Here is a 14,966-nt window from a genome sequence, read left to right as displayed (position 1 = left end):
CGGTATGACACTCGCCAAACTGCTAGTTCTGTGATATTTTACCACCGAGCATAAAAGTGCTTACAGGAAAGGCCAGGAAAGAATAAGCCATGAATACAGAGTTTAAATCATAAGAATATTTTATAACGTTTAACATTACGCAGAAGCATTTCATATTCATGAAACGCTTTCAATTAAAAGAAAACATCGAAACAGGTCATAAGGACACACCCAACATGCTCAACACCCACTTTAGTACTTCCTACTCAGCAGTTTCAATTACTGGTTAAAGCAAATGTGTTAGAAACTTAAAGCACGTAAAGAATCTGCTCAAGTCAAACAAGACATCAGACACACATCACCAAGAAGGCAAGTTTAAAGCAGTCCTACAGAAAGGTTTCAAAACTCACTCCCACAGCTTGATTCCAAGGATGTTAGATTCCTATCGGGCCTTTTCTACTGTTAATGTTTAAGCTAAATGACAACTTTGTTTGTCCACTGTCAGCATTCGAAACAACTTCTACAGGGTTTAATGGAGCACACAGATTTGACTTTTTACAAAAGCACTCAATGAGCTGTAGTAATGAAGAATTGTATCACAGTACGTTTTGTCATATCCTGTCTAAGATGTTTTTTCTTGCATGAGCCTAAGCACTCATTTATACTCGTATCCAATACAACTGATTTCGGTTTTATGCTTCCTAAAACCTTTAAAATTCCTTGTCAACGTCTTTTAGTTTAACCAATCCTAAAGAAAATCAAGTATTTCAGAAGCATGTTTTTGTTTGTTAAGCCATTGATCACTGAAACATAAAAAAGGCACTCAAGTCAAGGGATGAACCAGTATTGTGTCTAGCAGAGGTGTGGACTCGAGTCACATGACTTGGACTCGAGTCAGACTCGAGTCATTAATTTTATGACTTTAGACTTGACTTGAAAAAATGTTCTAAGACTTGTGACTTGACTTGGACTTTTACACCAATGACTTGGGACTTGAATTGGACTTGAACCGGTTTACTTGAAAAGACTTGATATTTTACCCCAAATATAAAATTTAACATGCATATTATATGGAGATTGAAAATGTGACGTCATTCACGGGTAGAACCGCAAAGGATTCTGGGAACTCGTGGCAAGCGGCACTAGCGCACGCAGGCTTTCAATTAAAATCAGTCACACAGCGATAAAAAGAAACACAAAAATGTCAAGAAGCTGTTGTGTTATTAACTGCAATAGCTGGTCGCATGACAGCCACGGGAAGCCGACGGGTAAAGAGATCGGTTGTTATCGGATTACGTCGTTGAAGAGAAATTGTTCGAGCCATGTTTCCGAAGTAACAAAGAGGCGACGGGTGGCCTGGATTGCAGCCATTCAAAGATCAAATATAACGTCCTAGAACACTCCAGCTCACAGGTTAGTCTGCTCCAAGCATTTACACAAAGGTCAGTCTGCTGTTGTAGTTAATGCGTCATTTTTCTTAACATAATTGGTGATATAGGTTACAAGCAAGTCTGGCGCTGAACAGAAATTGTGCGCTATGCTCCTTTATTTATTGTGCATAAATAGTGAATTGTCCTGACACAATATTGCGTTTCGCTTCTGTTATTATGGTACATTGACAAAAACATATACTTTTATTCACAGGATAAAACAGGTTTTTTGTATCACTAATTGTCCAGTACGATTACAGCATACAGTATTATTGTCACTGCTACATTTCTGTGATGGGTACCAGAAATTATTTCCACTACTAATTAATTACCGTTGAGCTCAAAGGTCCTATTAATAAACGGTTAACGAATGTGTATTTATGATGACGATTTGTGAGACTGGTAAACTTATGATACGTACGATGGTCTTTACTTTCTACACGGTGCATTTCAAGGTCCTGCACCCATCCGTCGGTAAACTGTACCTGGGCTTGTTGCAGTGACCGGAAGTTACTAAACTTCATGAGTGTATGCACTCACTCCAAGAACCGTATGATTATAAATATGCATATAAATATGCTAAGATGAGATAGCTGACTTCATCTAACTAGCAAATGTTTTCCAGGCTACGTTGGTGATACAGTTTTTTTTAATGTGTATGATATTTTTGTCATGCGATTTTAAAGCTGGTCCTACAACCGCATCCAAGAATAACATGCAGCGTATCTCAGAACTGTCGGTGAAAATTATTCTTGGAGCTAGGTTTAATTGAGCTGCATTTTAAAGAGGTGCAATTTCACAATTTGTGTATATTTTCTAAGTTCACTATTTTGTATGTGTTGAGAAAAACACAGATTTTAAAATTACATGGTCTAATATTTACATTTAGCATAACTGCAACATTATTTTTTCGTTTGTTTTTTTTAAAGACTCGAAAGGACTTGAAATTCAAAGTTTCAGACTTGTGACTTGACTCGGACTTTTACACCAGTGACTTGAGACTCGACTCTGACTTGCCTGACATTACTTGAGACTTGACTTGAGACTTGAGGATAAAGACTTGAGACTTACTTGAGACTTGCAAAACAATGACTTGGTCCCACCTCTGGTGTCTAGCACGTACATAACAGACTTAGCAAAGAACCAATTTTAAACTGTATCTTTTAAACTGTGCTCTCAAACACATTTAATTTCTTACAAAATGCCAAAGACAACATAGTTTGACAGGCACAATAGCATCTCTGCAACAGCGTGATTCCCAAACAGCTGTCTGGGAGGCTGTAAAGATATCATTGTTACAGAAGGGAAACGGAGAAAAGGCTGAACACTGCCAAATGGTTCAAGAAATGTCTTTCTTTGTAAGAAATTACATCTTTTTCAGTTCTTCTTTCAACTCTTGGTACCCCTTCAGCTTCTCGTGTTCCTTCTTCCTGATGCAGCTGTCGTTCGGGACCACTACATCGATCACTACGGCCGTCTTCTTCTGTTTGTCTACCACAATTTTGTCCGTCTGTATCTGGAAGTCCCACAGGATCTTAGCTCGGTCATTCTCCACCACCTTTGGGGGCATCTCCCATTTTGACCTCGGGACTTCCAGGTTATACTCGGCACAGATGTTCCTGTACACTATGCCGGCCACTTGGTTAAGGCGTTCCATGTATGCCTTGCCTGCTAGCATCTTGCACCCTGCTGTTATGTGCTGGATTGTCTCTGGGGCATCTTTACACAGCCTGCACCTGGGGTCTTGCCTGGTGTGATAGACCCCAGCCTCTATGGATCTTGTACTCAGAGCTTGTTCTTGTGCTGCCATGATTAGTGCCTCTGTGCTGTCTTTCAGTCCAGCTTTGTCCAGCCACTGGTAGGATTTCTGGATATCAGCCACCTCCTCTATCTGCCGGTGGTACATACCGTGCAGGGGCCTGTCCTTCCATGATGGTTCCTCGTCTCCCTCCTCTTTCGTGGGTTTCTGCTGCCTGAGGTATTCACTGAGCACTCGGTCAGTTGGGGCCATCTTCCTGATGTATTCTTGGATGTTCCTTGTCTCATCCTGGACTGTGGTGCTGACACTCACCAGTCCCCGGCCCCCTTCCTTCCGCTTAGCGTACAGCCTCAGGGTGCTGGACTTGGGGTGAAACCCTCCATGCATGGTAAGGAGCTTTCTTGTCTTTATGTCAGTGGCTTCTATCTCCTCCTTTGGCCAGCCTATTACCCCAGCAGGGTACCTGATCACGGGCAGGGCGTAGGTGTTGATGGCCCGGATCTTGTTCTTACTGTTCAGCTGACTCCTCAGGACTTGCCTGACCCTCTGCAGGTACTTGGTGGATGCAGCTTTCCTGGCGGCCTCTTCATGGTTCCCATTCGCCTGCAGGATCCCCAGGTACTTGTAACTGTCCTCTATGTCTTCAATGTTGCCTTCTGGTAGTTTGATCCAACTGCTCCATTCTGTAGTCTGCATCTGTAGCCAGTCTTGTCAAAGACCTCACTGAGAGGGTTCAGGCCTATGCAGAACAGCAGCGGCAACAGAGCATCTCCATATGGGTTGCATCCTACTCCCATATGCTCTTCCAGTATTGCTCCATCTCTAGCCTTGGTGGGGCTCTTCTCATAGTGTCCCCCTGCCACTGAGAATATACCTTGAACTGTAGATTACTCTTAGTTAATTCTCCTGCCTTCTATCTCTCTGGTATGGTCCCTTCAAGCGGCTGGCCAAGGCTTTGAGTCGTTGCTTGGCAGTTTCCAAGGCCTCAGGTATGGGGAGCTTGCTGTACTTCTTAGGCACCTTCTTCATCGCACCTTTCTGCAGCTCTGATAGTTGGCTAACATCCCTTCGTGCTCCCTTGGTCTTTCAATTCAATTCAATTCAATTTTATTTATATAGCACCAAATCACAACAAAAGTCGCCTCAAGGGTTTAGCCTTAGTGTCCTTCTCCATGGGAGGCATTGCTACTTGAGATTGTTCATGTTGCAGCCAAGAACTTCACTGATAACTGCTGCCATGGTGTAAATCAGCTGGTTGGTTCCAGCGATGGTCACACTAGGGACTGTCCACTGCAGTAAAAACTCTGCATTATCACTCTGTTACCTGCTGCAAGCACTGCCACAGTCTGATTTTCTTTCATCACTACCTGAATTGTTTGACTAAAAGGAAAAAGAAATAGCAGATGTCCTTCTCTACAGGGGAGAACTGTTGGCAAACTGTTCACCACCCCCCAACCGCCCTGTCTGTCATCACTCCACTAGCATTGCTGTTTGTAATTATATTCACTCCACTTTTACACACCTATACATAATATCCTATAAGCCACAAATCAATTAGAACCCTGCTCTGTTTGGTAATGAACTGTGATAAAACAAATATCCCCTGCCTATGAAAAACCATAGGCTTCCCAAGGGAGTCATGAGTTCATAATGTTCATGTTTATAAACACTGAAAGCTGACATGGAGTAGGTCCCAGGCCCGGAACTCCATAAGCAAGAAAATGGATTGATGTATAAATACACACACACATATATACAAATATATTAGGGGTGCAACGATAAACAAAATTCACGGTTCGGTTCAGTTCGATACTTTGGTGTCACGGTTCGATATTTTTTCGATACAAAAAAAATGTTCATGCCTTTTGTCATTTATTAAAATTATAAATATATATTTTAACTCAAAAGTACAGTTTTTAAATTTAATGTTGCTGAAACAACAAAATAATAATAAATAAATCTATCTGATGGAGGAATCGCTCATCTTTGGAAAAGAGAGTTTATTACAGAAAAATGTCTCTTTCAAAATAAAAGCTCTACTATACGCTTCTTCTGGGCTATATTCTCAGCAGCATATTAAACATATCAGGTCCCCATAAGGAGAATCCTGTGCTAACAGCTGTCTAAATGACTCGGGTAAAGTTTGCAGCATGGTGCTTGTTGTTTTGTCTGCTTCCACTTGTCTTTGCACCAGGATGATGTCGGAGTAAATGTGCAGTCATATTCGTTGTGTTCCCACTAGTGCTGTCAGCGTTAATCTGAAATGACCTTAACGCCACAACACGGCAAATCTCCGTTAACGAGCGACCGCGGATCGCCCCGTGCGTGGGGCTGGACGGCCAACACGTTAACGAGCTAACTGCGCTAACACACTAGTTCCCACCCATGTAATTGAGCATTGCGTGGCACATCCAACATACTGTTTTACTTTAGTCCATGACGCGCTTACCTTCAGGGTCATACGTCACATGAAGACCAAAATAGTTCCAAAGGCCAGATCTGAATGAGGGTGGGGGAGGTTCAGTTTGCCATGTTGCAACGAGCTTAACTTCTGTCTCGCTAGCTTGCGCTGCGCTCAGTGGATCTGTGCTCGACAGTGCAGCCTAGGCGAAGTAGTCGAACACAGATCCACTGAGCTCTCAACACAGACAGCATCTGCAGAAGGAAAGTTGATAAAATAAATTAAAAATTTTGTATTGTTCGATACATATGCGTACCGAACCGAAAGCACTGTATCGAACGGTTCAATATCGATACGAGTATCGTTGCACCCCTAATATATAAACATATATATGTGTGTGTGTGTGTGTTTCTGTGGTTCAGCATTATGATGCTGAACCACATCATAATGAATAAATGGATAAATTTCCGAAATCCCGGAGCAATGCAAATTAGCCGGTGAGAGGTAAGGAGCTCTGTCATTGGTTAGACAGTCTTAGCTTTGCACCTATACCAAAGGCCATTCAGCCTCTGTGTTTACACTCTGCCTACACAGATGTTGGACATGAGACGACACAGGAAAAGGATTTTTGATGTGAGGTTTTTATTGAGATTTTATTTCTTTTTTTTCTGATTTGAAGTATTTATTAATGGAATAATAATTTATTTTCAAATACTGATTTATAAATATTTTTTTATTTTCAATTAAATTACTAGATAATAAATTACTTTTGTATTGAATAAATAAAATAACTTAAAAATGAATTTGTAAATTAATATTTTATCGCACAATTCATTGTTTAAGCAAAGAACTTTTTATTTCGATGCGCTGGATCTTCTGGTCCTCTGCACATAAGTGGATTTCCATTTAGACTTTATATAGACAACAACTCAAAGTGCTTTACAACAAGTCACATTCACCCATACGATCATCTAGTGCTGTACTTTAAACACTTTAAACACAAACACGGATACTGTGGGGAGAGGCCACAGAGGCACAGGGAGAAAACTCACACAGAAATCCAACAATTAAAGAGGAACCTTCTCGATGTAACACTACCATCCTGCAAGATGACCTGGTCCTGGGCCATCTTAATAAGCATGCTGTGCACAGTAGTTTCATATTCCTGCCAGAACAAACACCAGACAGTTTGTACACAAGGCTCAGATTCTCGCTTTGCCAGATACAGACAATAGTTTAAGATCCTAATGTCTCTGCACAGCTCTGTATGTACTGAAATATCCAACCTCAGATATTTCCTGCTCACTCTCTGCACCGCCTTAGACAACAAGTAGTTCATGCTATACATAGCATTGACTTTTCATTCCAGCCATGTGCACTCATCAGGGCATCAGTGCTGCCGTAGTAACCACACTAACACTTCCTTGCACCTGTTGAAATGGCCTCAGTCTGATCGTGCCCTGAACAAACTCACCTTTAACATCCCACACACGGACTAAATATGTGCGTGTCAATAACACGTGACAGGAGAACATGCTGGTTGTCTGTCATGGGGCTGAATTAGAAACAGAGCAGGAACTACAGTTTGTCAGATTAAGACTGATCAGGTCCAACATCCGCTCCCAGCACTGATTTACACGTTTGGTGTCACATTGAAGGAAACGCCTACTGGCACAACCTGCATGTGTTAAACTGCTCCTGCGTGTAAACAGCGTGTCACTTACGGCTTTTTGCATCACAAGGACGCGCACTGGCGTCTCAGGGTGACTCAGATGTTTGCTGAATGAGGTGTAGACCGGACTAGGCGGGACTCATTTCACCAAAACACGAGCTTTTCCACCCACCAGTGTTTATCTGTGTGCTTATTTTAAAGAATTATTCCATCGTTATCAAATACGAAGCATTACACGCACGTCGCGCCGTTTCTGCTGAGTCAGACACCAGTGCTCCCGTGTGCTGATTCTCGGGTCCATCTTAAACTGGTGTGTTTGCGAATGAACTTCGGTAAAACGTTACCGGGCGCGCAGAGGGTCTCGGAGGCGTGTCGTACCTGTCGGGTGGTCGCGGGCTCCTCGTTCCCGGTGGGTGAAGGTGTTTCTCCTTCAAGCGATGCTGGGGTGACCGGAGAAGAAGCCATGTCCCCCCGACATCACCTCTCACTAAGCACCGCTCCTACTGTGACTTTCCTCGGTGTCCTCCAGCGTGCAATACGCTGCCTGGCGCAGTTTGCACGGACGGTGGACCGGTTGCGTCGCTCGTTTCCTGCGCGATCAAAGTGAGTCTTCGGCTGCACAGTGCAGCCACTGTCCCTCCCTGAAAATTCAATTCCATTTTATTTATATAGCGCCAAATCACAACAAAAGTCGCCTCAAGGCGCTTCATAGGTACAGAGAAGAACCCAACAATCATATGACCCCCTATGAGCAGCTCCCTAACCATGGATTGGAGAAGAATGTGAGATGGTAACAATAAGAGCTCAGGAGATGGCAAATACACTAGAAGAGCTACCTTTATATCACGCTGAGCTGAGGGTTTGTCAAGCCCAGCTCAGATTTTCAGGAGAAAGGTGATCTGAACCAAAAGCAGGAGGAGATCATCACTGCTGGACCGAAGGCTAAGAAGGAAGAGCTTCTGCTGTTTGCAGTGTATACTGCTGTGGATGCTGTATCGTGTGACATGCACAAGATGTTTCATTCAGACTGAACTCTTTCTTTGTAGTGTTTACCTGGAGAAGATCGGAGGGGCTGGCTAAAATGATGAAAGCTCGAAGCAGATTAGAACACCGCTTTGAAAACTTGTACGTGATGCTGTGGGGTTGATTCAGTGACCTTGTGGGGCCATAACAGAGAAATGACAGCAGTGTAGTGGATCAAATAAAGAGTGATGATGTTATATTTGTGACTGTAGCAGGACCAAGGCTCAAAAGGTTGCAGGCGTTGTTAATTGAGCAGAAGATGGACGGCATCAAGCCCTCTCCTCGACAGCTACAGGATCACAGTCTGCAGGTTCAGTTATGCAACGTTTTAGCATCGATGCGTGAAGTTAAGAGCAGACAGGGAGGTTATTTTTGCACTGGGCTGGAATGACTCAGTTTACCTGTCAAAGGCTATCACGGCTGGGAGAAAACCCTCAGCATTAGTAAAGAAGGACCACGGTGGCCTCTGGGTAGAAACACTGCAGAGTTCATGTGGATACGCTGCTGCATTAGGTCAGATAGAAATATCATAAAGCATCATTAAGTAAAAACGTTTATTAAGAACAAATGTTTAAATATTGTTAACGTGTTTCCCAGAAACATCTGTAGAGACAAAGAGCTTTCTGTTGTTGCTTCGAGGAAACAAGCTCTTCTTTTTAGTTTTGTCCTGGTATTTATTCCAGGACGGACTCATCCACTGAGCAGTGTTTGGGTTTCTTCGTTTTCCTCGTTCTGGATGCAAACTATTACAACTTGGGCTTTATTTCAGTGACAATGGCCTTAAGCTGCAATACAACAGAAAGTTACTCATATATAGTAATTTCCCAGACCATATTAAAAATTCATTAACAGGAAATACAAATGATGGGACAATGCCACAGCATGGACATTAGAACAGTTGGGAAAATTTACCTGGAAATAGGTGAAAATGAGGCTTCATTGAACTGGAATTACAAAGACCAGGAATGTGAGATCCACAAGCCACAACTGAGGGTTTTTACACATCATATCCTCAAAGTAGAACTACAGTGATCAAAAGAATCGACTTTAATGTTATTCTTTCTTTATTTATGTCAGATTTAACCCCCCAAAAAGCTTTAATCTTTAACTAGTCTTTGGACGTAGCTACAGTACGGTCAGGTTGACAGTTTATGGGTAACATGTGGCCACCAGGCACTGCGACACACTTCCATGTTATATTACCTTGGCGTCCCGTAGGAATACAGGAGAATCATGTGAGGAATCTAAGAGTTCTTTCTTAATTCAATTCAGTTTTATTTACACAGCACCAAATCACAACAGCAGTCGTCTCAAGGTGCTTTATACTGTAAGGTAGCTCGTACAATAATACATACAGAGAAAAACCCAACAGTCATATGACCCCCTATGAGCAGCACTTTGGCGACAGTGGGAAGGAAAAACTCCCTTTTAACAGGAAGAAACCTCCAGCAGAACCAGGCTCAGGGAGGGGCGGGGCCATCTGCTGTGATTGGTTGTGGTGAGAGAAGGAAGACAGGATAAAGACATGCTGTGGAAGAGAGACAGATGAACCGCTGAGTGTTGTCCCGTCGAGGTGGCTCTTCTATGTTGTGCATTTATGGCACCAAACCACAAATGCAAAGGAAGAAAGGGTCGAGGCACAGCACCCAGCTGCCTGACAATATTCAGGCAACGTCCAAAGCCCCACAAAGGACCTACCCACACCCCACTGGCCCCGCCCAGATCAAGGAGCTGTCACAGCAGACAAAAATGTGAAGTCCGCACATAGTCGCCATGGCACCCACCAACCCACCACACCATCCCCCATGGAGCTACCAGGAGAGGCATACTGGCCCACTGAGGATCACAGAGGAGCAGACCCAGGGGGGCTGACAGCACAGCCCCCACCCACCAGTCCTGCAGCTTATTTTATCTTGTCAGCGTGAGCCCCACCTAAAGGGGACAGAGGGATTAGTGAGTTGCATTAGTGGGGCAGGAGAGAGTGAAGCAGGGGAGCCAATGTCACTGCGATACGACTCCTCAACACCATCCAGCCTGCCCCACCACTCATAATGAGTCCTGCTGTGCTCTGTAGCAATGATGCATTTTATGTGTGTGTGCCAGGTTAGTGCTGTGGATTCAAAGGAGCACAGTTCCACTAAACAGGAGATCAGGATAAACCCCAGTAACCAACCCTGCCCCCACCATCACATATTCTCAATCCCAGCAGAGGCCAGCCCCACAATGACATGCCACACGTGATACACAGCCAACATTACTGTTATAATTACATGTTTCCTTTATTACTTTCCTTTCAACCTATTGATTTTGCACCTTAAACTTTCTTCGGTTGCTACAAGCCACAAAGTCCTTTATGGTTTGTCTCTGTTGTGTGGAGGGCTGTTTTTAAGAGCTCAAAAATGGGTGTATCAGAGTCAAACAGGCAGCACAGTGGAAAAGTGGTTGGCACTGTTTCCTGACAGCAAGAAGGTTCTGGGTTCAAATCCAACATCTAAGCTGTTTGCATGCTCTCCCCATGTCTGGGTCCTCTCTGGGTTCTCTGGCTCCCACAGTCCAAAGACGAGCAGTTAGTGGGGTTAGGTTGATTGGTGTATGTGCCCATGAGTATGAGTGTACACGGGTGTTTCTCTGTGTTAGTGACAGTCTGACAGAAGGCTGCATCCCTCAGCCTCACGTGGGCTGTGTAGCCCCTTTACAACTGCAGTGAGAGCTCAGACCTGTTTCTGGTGGGTGGTGGACTCCTCCAGGGCTTCCCCTGATTCCCCTTCTGCCACAGAAGACTGTGGCCTCAGAAACTCATATCTGCTTTTTGCAAATGAAGCGAACCTGTTGGCTTCATCAGCAGGGGCGGATCTAGAAGGGTGGCATGGGGTGGCAAGTGCCACCCTAAAATGATCCCTTGCCACCCCAAGTGCCACCCCAGTTTTGCATATGACGGTGTTGTTTATTAAAATAAGTTTAACAGTTTGAGCGTAGTTACAGTCAGCAGTGAATATAAATGCTAGAACTGGATATATTCCATAGTGTCCCCCCCTCCACATTAACAAATGGTTCAGCCCATAGCAGGACGGCTTTTTTCTTGTTTTCAGTAGCAAGCGATGCTTATGATTGTGCCAGAGCACATTTTGAACAACACCATGGGAATTTCTGATTTTACACAGGTGGGTGGATGTTACACTGTGGAAATGGAAGGAAGGTGAGTGCTATTTTAAATGGTTGTAGAAAATGAAAAAACAGCAGGTGTATTGGCTGCATTTTTAGATAAATAGTTGTATCTGTTTACAAAATGTACAATTTATATTTGCATTTCAAGTTATAAACATTTACCCAACACGTCTGTGGTTTTTTTACAGTAAAAAATACTGCTAGGATTTTAGGTTCTTTGTGTGATTTCAGATCAGTAATAGTTATATTAATAGTAATAGTAATACTAATGCAGTATGTCAGTGAAAAAACAACTAAATTCAGTTGAGCTGAAAAGATACCAAACAAAGCAAGAGGAGGAAAAAATAAAATGAAACAATCTGAGGGTGAAATACAAACGTAAACTCAAAGGAGTCACAAATGTCCGGTTGTATTTCAGACCTCAGAGGGTGAATCCAACAAATCATGAAAAATGAGGTTTACATGTTTGTTCATGACAGTGCAGATTTCTGACATTTTGTGTCATTTAAGCTGCAACAATGTGACTGTTTTCTAACAAAAACAGTGAAACTTAAGTTAGACTTGTGTTTGTAAATGAAGCGCCCCATGTTGTGTAGCTTTCTGGAGTTTATACTTATTGGGCTACATATGTATTTAATATACAGGCTGTACAGTACATAACATCAAAACTCACATGTTTCATGTAACTAAAGTGTGTAATCATGTGGGTACAGACAATAATTAAGTTATAGACTATATTTATATGAAAAACGTGCATACTTACTGCATTTGAATCATTTTAACCACATGTAACCACCTGCATATGTGTTTGGAGGAAAAGGCTTTGATTTTGCCACCCTAAGAAAATTTCTCTAGAGCCGCCCCTGACCATTTCACAGGATTTGCATTTAAAGATGCAACAAGACTAAAATGGTTAGGGTCAGGAGGTCAAAGGTCAGAGCTCCTGTGGGTCTGAGGGCGGCCTCACGCTGGAGAAGGATGAAGGAGTCTGACCTGAGCCAGTGTTTGACATGAACACATCAGCACTGCTGTCAGTGAGCCTAACGACAGCCGTTAGCATCATTTCAGTGTTTCAGTCATAAAAACACTTCCTGTCTCTGTGGTGGTTACAGTGACATCATGCAGTTTGTGCTTTGACCTCCAGAGGGCGACAAATCAGCGCAGACAGAGAGCTCCATTCAAACTTTGCTGCCATCAGGAATAATTCTTCAAATATAATCATCAGTGTTTGAGCAGTTATGATATCAGGGACAATCTAGACATGTGTGACAATACTGAACATGTCACATGACACACCTCAAACATCATGTGATCCACTCTCAGTCTGCACTTTCATTCATGACTTCAACAGGTTGAAATGAGCTTTGAAGAAACATTCAGTGAAATAAATCTTTCATGGATTCATGTGAGCAGCAGATGAACTTTGTACCAACAACATCTTCAATAACAGAGTCTGAATGAAGCTCAGGTGTTGATGCTGCTCACTGATTGGACGCTTGGTTTCAGCTCTGCTCTCAGTCTTTACTGCACAGGTGAAGGTAGAAAGTGTGACTGGATCTATAGACTGGAAACAGAGAAACATGCTGAACATTTGAAGCTTTGCAGCAGAAATGTTCATGTTACAAATACAGCAGAGCTGATCTGGGATCAGTGTGTTCACACCTGCAGCTACAACAAGGTTTCATGTCTCCACACGTCAGCATGTGAACTTTACTCTGACTCAGTCTGAGCAGTCAGACGGCATATTTTTAAAGTTAACACATCAGCACACACAGAGCTGAGCCCCTCCCACCTGTGCTGAGTTTCAGGTGGAGCCCCGCCTCCTTCCAGGAAGCAGCTCACCTGTGTGTCCGTGTTTAGTGTCCAGGTGTGGAGTGGAGCTTGTTGTTGGTGTGAAGAAACTGTAAGTTTGCTTTGTTTCCTCCTTTAACAGTTTGTCTTTAGGAACTTTACTGTTTGTTCAGCTCGTGTTTGATTTCTTCACACAACAAACTGTGTGTGTTTGTATTTCCGGTCTCTCCATTAAAGTCAGTGTGTAATGTTTCCTGGCTAACATCAGCTGTGTGCAGCTTAGTTCAGCACAAATCTGCCGCTCCATAGTTCACGGTAACGGACTCACAGCTGGACCAACGAGGCCGAGTGTGTCCGCCACTCTGAGCTACGTTCGTGTTTGTGTACTTGTAGTTTGTACTTTGAGTTCACTCAGAGCCCACAGAGGACGCAGCGTACGTGATGACGTCACAGCCCTTTACCTCCTTTACTGTCACTGTGATTAATGTTTACACACGAGACACCTGCAGAGCTCTGACGCTAAGCTAGCACACAGCATGCTAACACTAAGCTAACGCTAAGCTAACGCTAAGCTACCACTAAGAGTTCTTACAGACACGAGTTAAAAAGCTGCTTTTAGTGTGTGATCAGAGTCCAGGACTGAGAGCAGCAGCAGAGCTGATGGATGATGAATTACTGGATGGAAGAAGCTTCTCATTAGCAGTGACTCAGTGTGTGTCAGTGAATGCATCGTGTGTGCTTCAGGCTCCATCTAGTGGACTGATAGCAGAGCAGCTGATGGCAGCTTCCTCTGCCTCACACTGCTGTCTGACTGCATCCAGCTGACACTGAGATGAAGCAGGAAAGAAGCAGCTGATATTTGGACAGCACACATGATGAAAGGAGGATTTCAGCTGATGTGCACATGAATGATTTGTGTTTCCTCTGCAGGTAGAAAGTGTGTGTGAGCTGAATTGAGCAGCATGGATCAGTGTGAGGACAGAGAGGAGGGAGTCCCTCCCTCTAAAAGCACTCTGTGTGGGGAACATGAGAGCCAGACCAAAGCTCAGAGGTGAGATGACCATCTCTAACTGTCCATGACTCTTCTCCATGTCACAGCTCAGCACTCACATCACTGCTGCATCATTATTCACAGGAACCAGCCTGGACCTCCACCCAGCTCTGTGTCCTTACAGAGTGACTGGTCTAAAGATCCTGGTATTGACTTTAAATCAGGCGTGTGTCGTCCTGCAGAGAGGTAATGTGTGTGTAAATGTTGTTGTTGTGTGTGTGAATAAATCCTCCATCATGTTTAATGTCAGCTCTGTTTCACACACATGTTCATATGTGCAGCGCTGTGTGTTGGAGTGTTTCCACAAACACAGCAGATACTCAGAGATGATCTTTAGGAAGAGGAGATGTTCCTGCTCCTCAGCAGTGCTGCTGTTTTCATCACCCAGGACAGAAATGAACTGAACTGTTGTTTCCTCATCAGCTTCTTTCTGTCTGCTGTCTGTAGAGAATCAAAGTGAAACGTGTGAACATGCAGCTGCTAATGATCCAGTTTGTTAGATGAACGTGTGAATGTTGCAGTGTGCTGTTAAACAGTAACTGTGACGTGTCCTGATCTGACAGTAGATCATGTTTGTGTTCTTGGTCACATGACACAGGTCAGCTGTTCACACAGAGTTCATCTTTATAGGCTGGACCAGTTTGGAATAATACTGGGAGTAATGGTTCTTATATGGAGCTTTTCTCCTCTGAGCA

The 14,966-nt window shown here is 43.5% G+C and overlaps 1 protein-coding gene across 1 annotated transcript in view; it reads left to right on the top strand.

Annotated features, from left to right (window-relative positions):
• Nucleotides 1-14,966, top strand: part of LOC147336949 (protein NLRC3-like) — a 308,603-nt gene that overhangs the window by 274,556 nt on the left and 19,081 nt on the right. The window lies entirely within an intron of this gene.

This window comes from Aulonocara sp. 'chitande type north' Nkhata Bay, linkage group LG3, assembly GCF_057382095.1.
Source record: "Aulonocara sp. 'chitande type north' Nkhata Bay isolate Kocher_YH1m ecotype deep benthic linkage group LG3, A_spYH_male_GT1.1, whole genome shotgun sequence".
Lineage (NCBI taxonomy): Eukaryota > Metazoa > Chordata > Actinopteri > Cichliformes > Cichlidae > Aulonocara > Aulonocara sp. 'chitande type north' Nkhata Bay.
The sequence above is the reverse complement of the archived record's forward strand: the minus strand, read 5'-3'. Positions and strand labels throughout refer to the sequence as shown.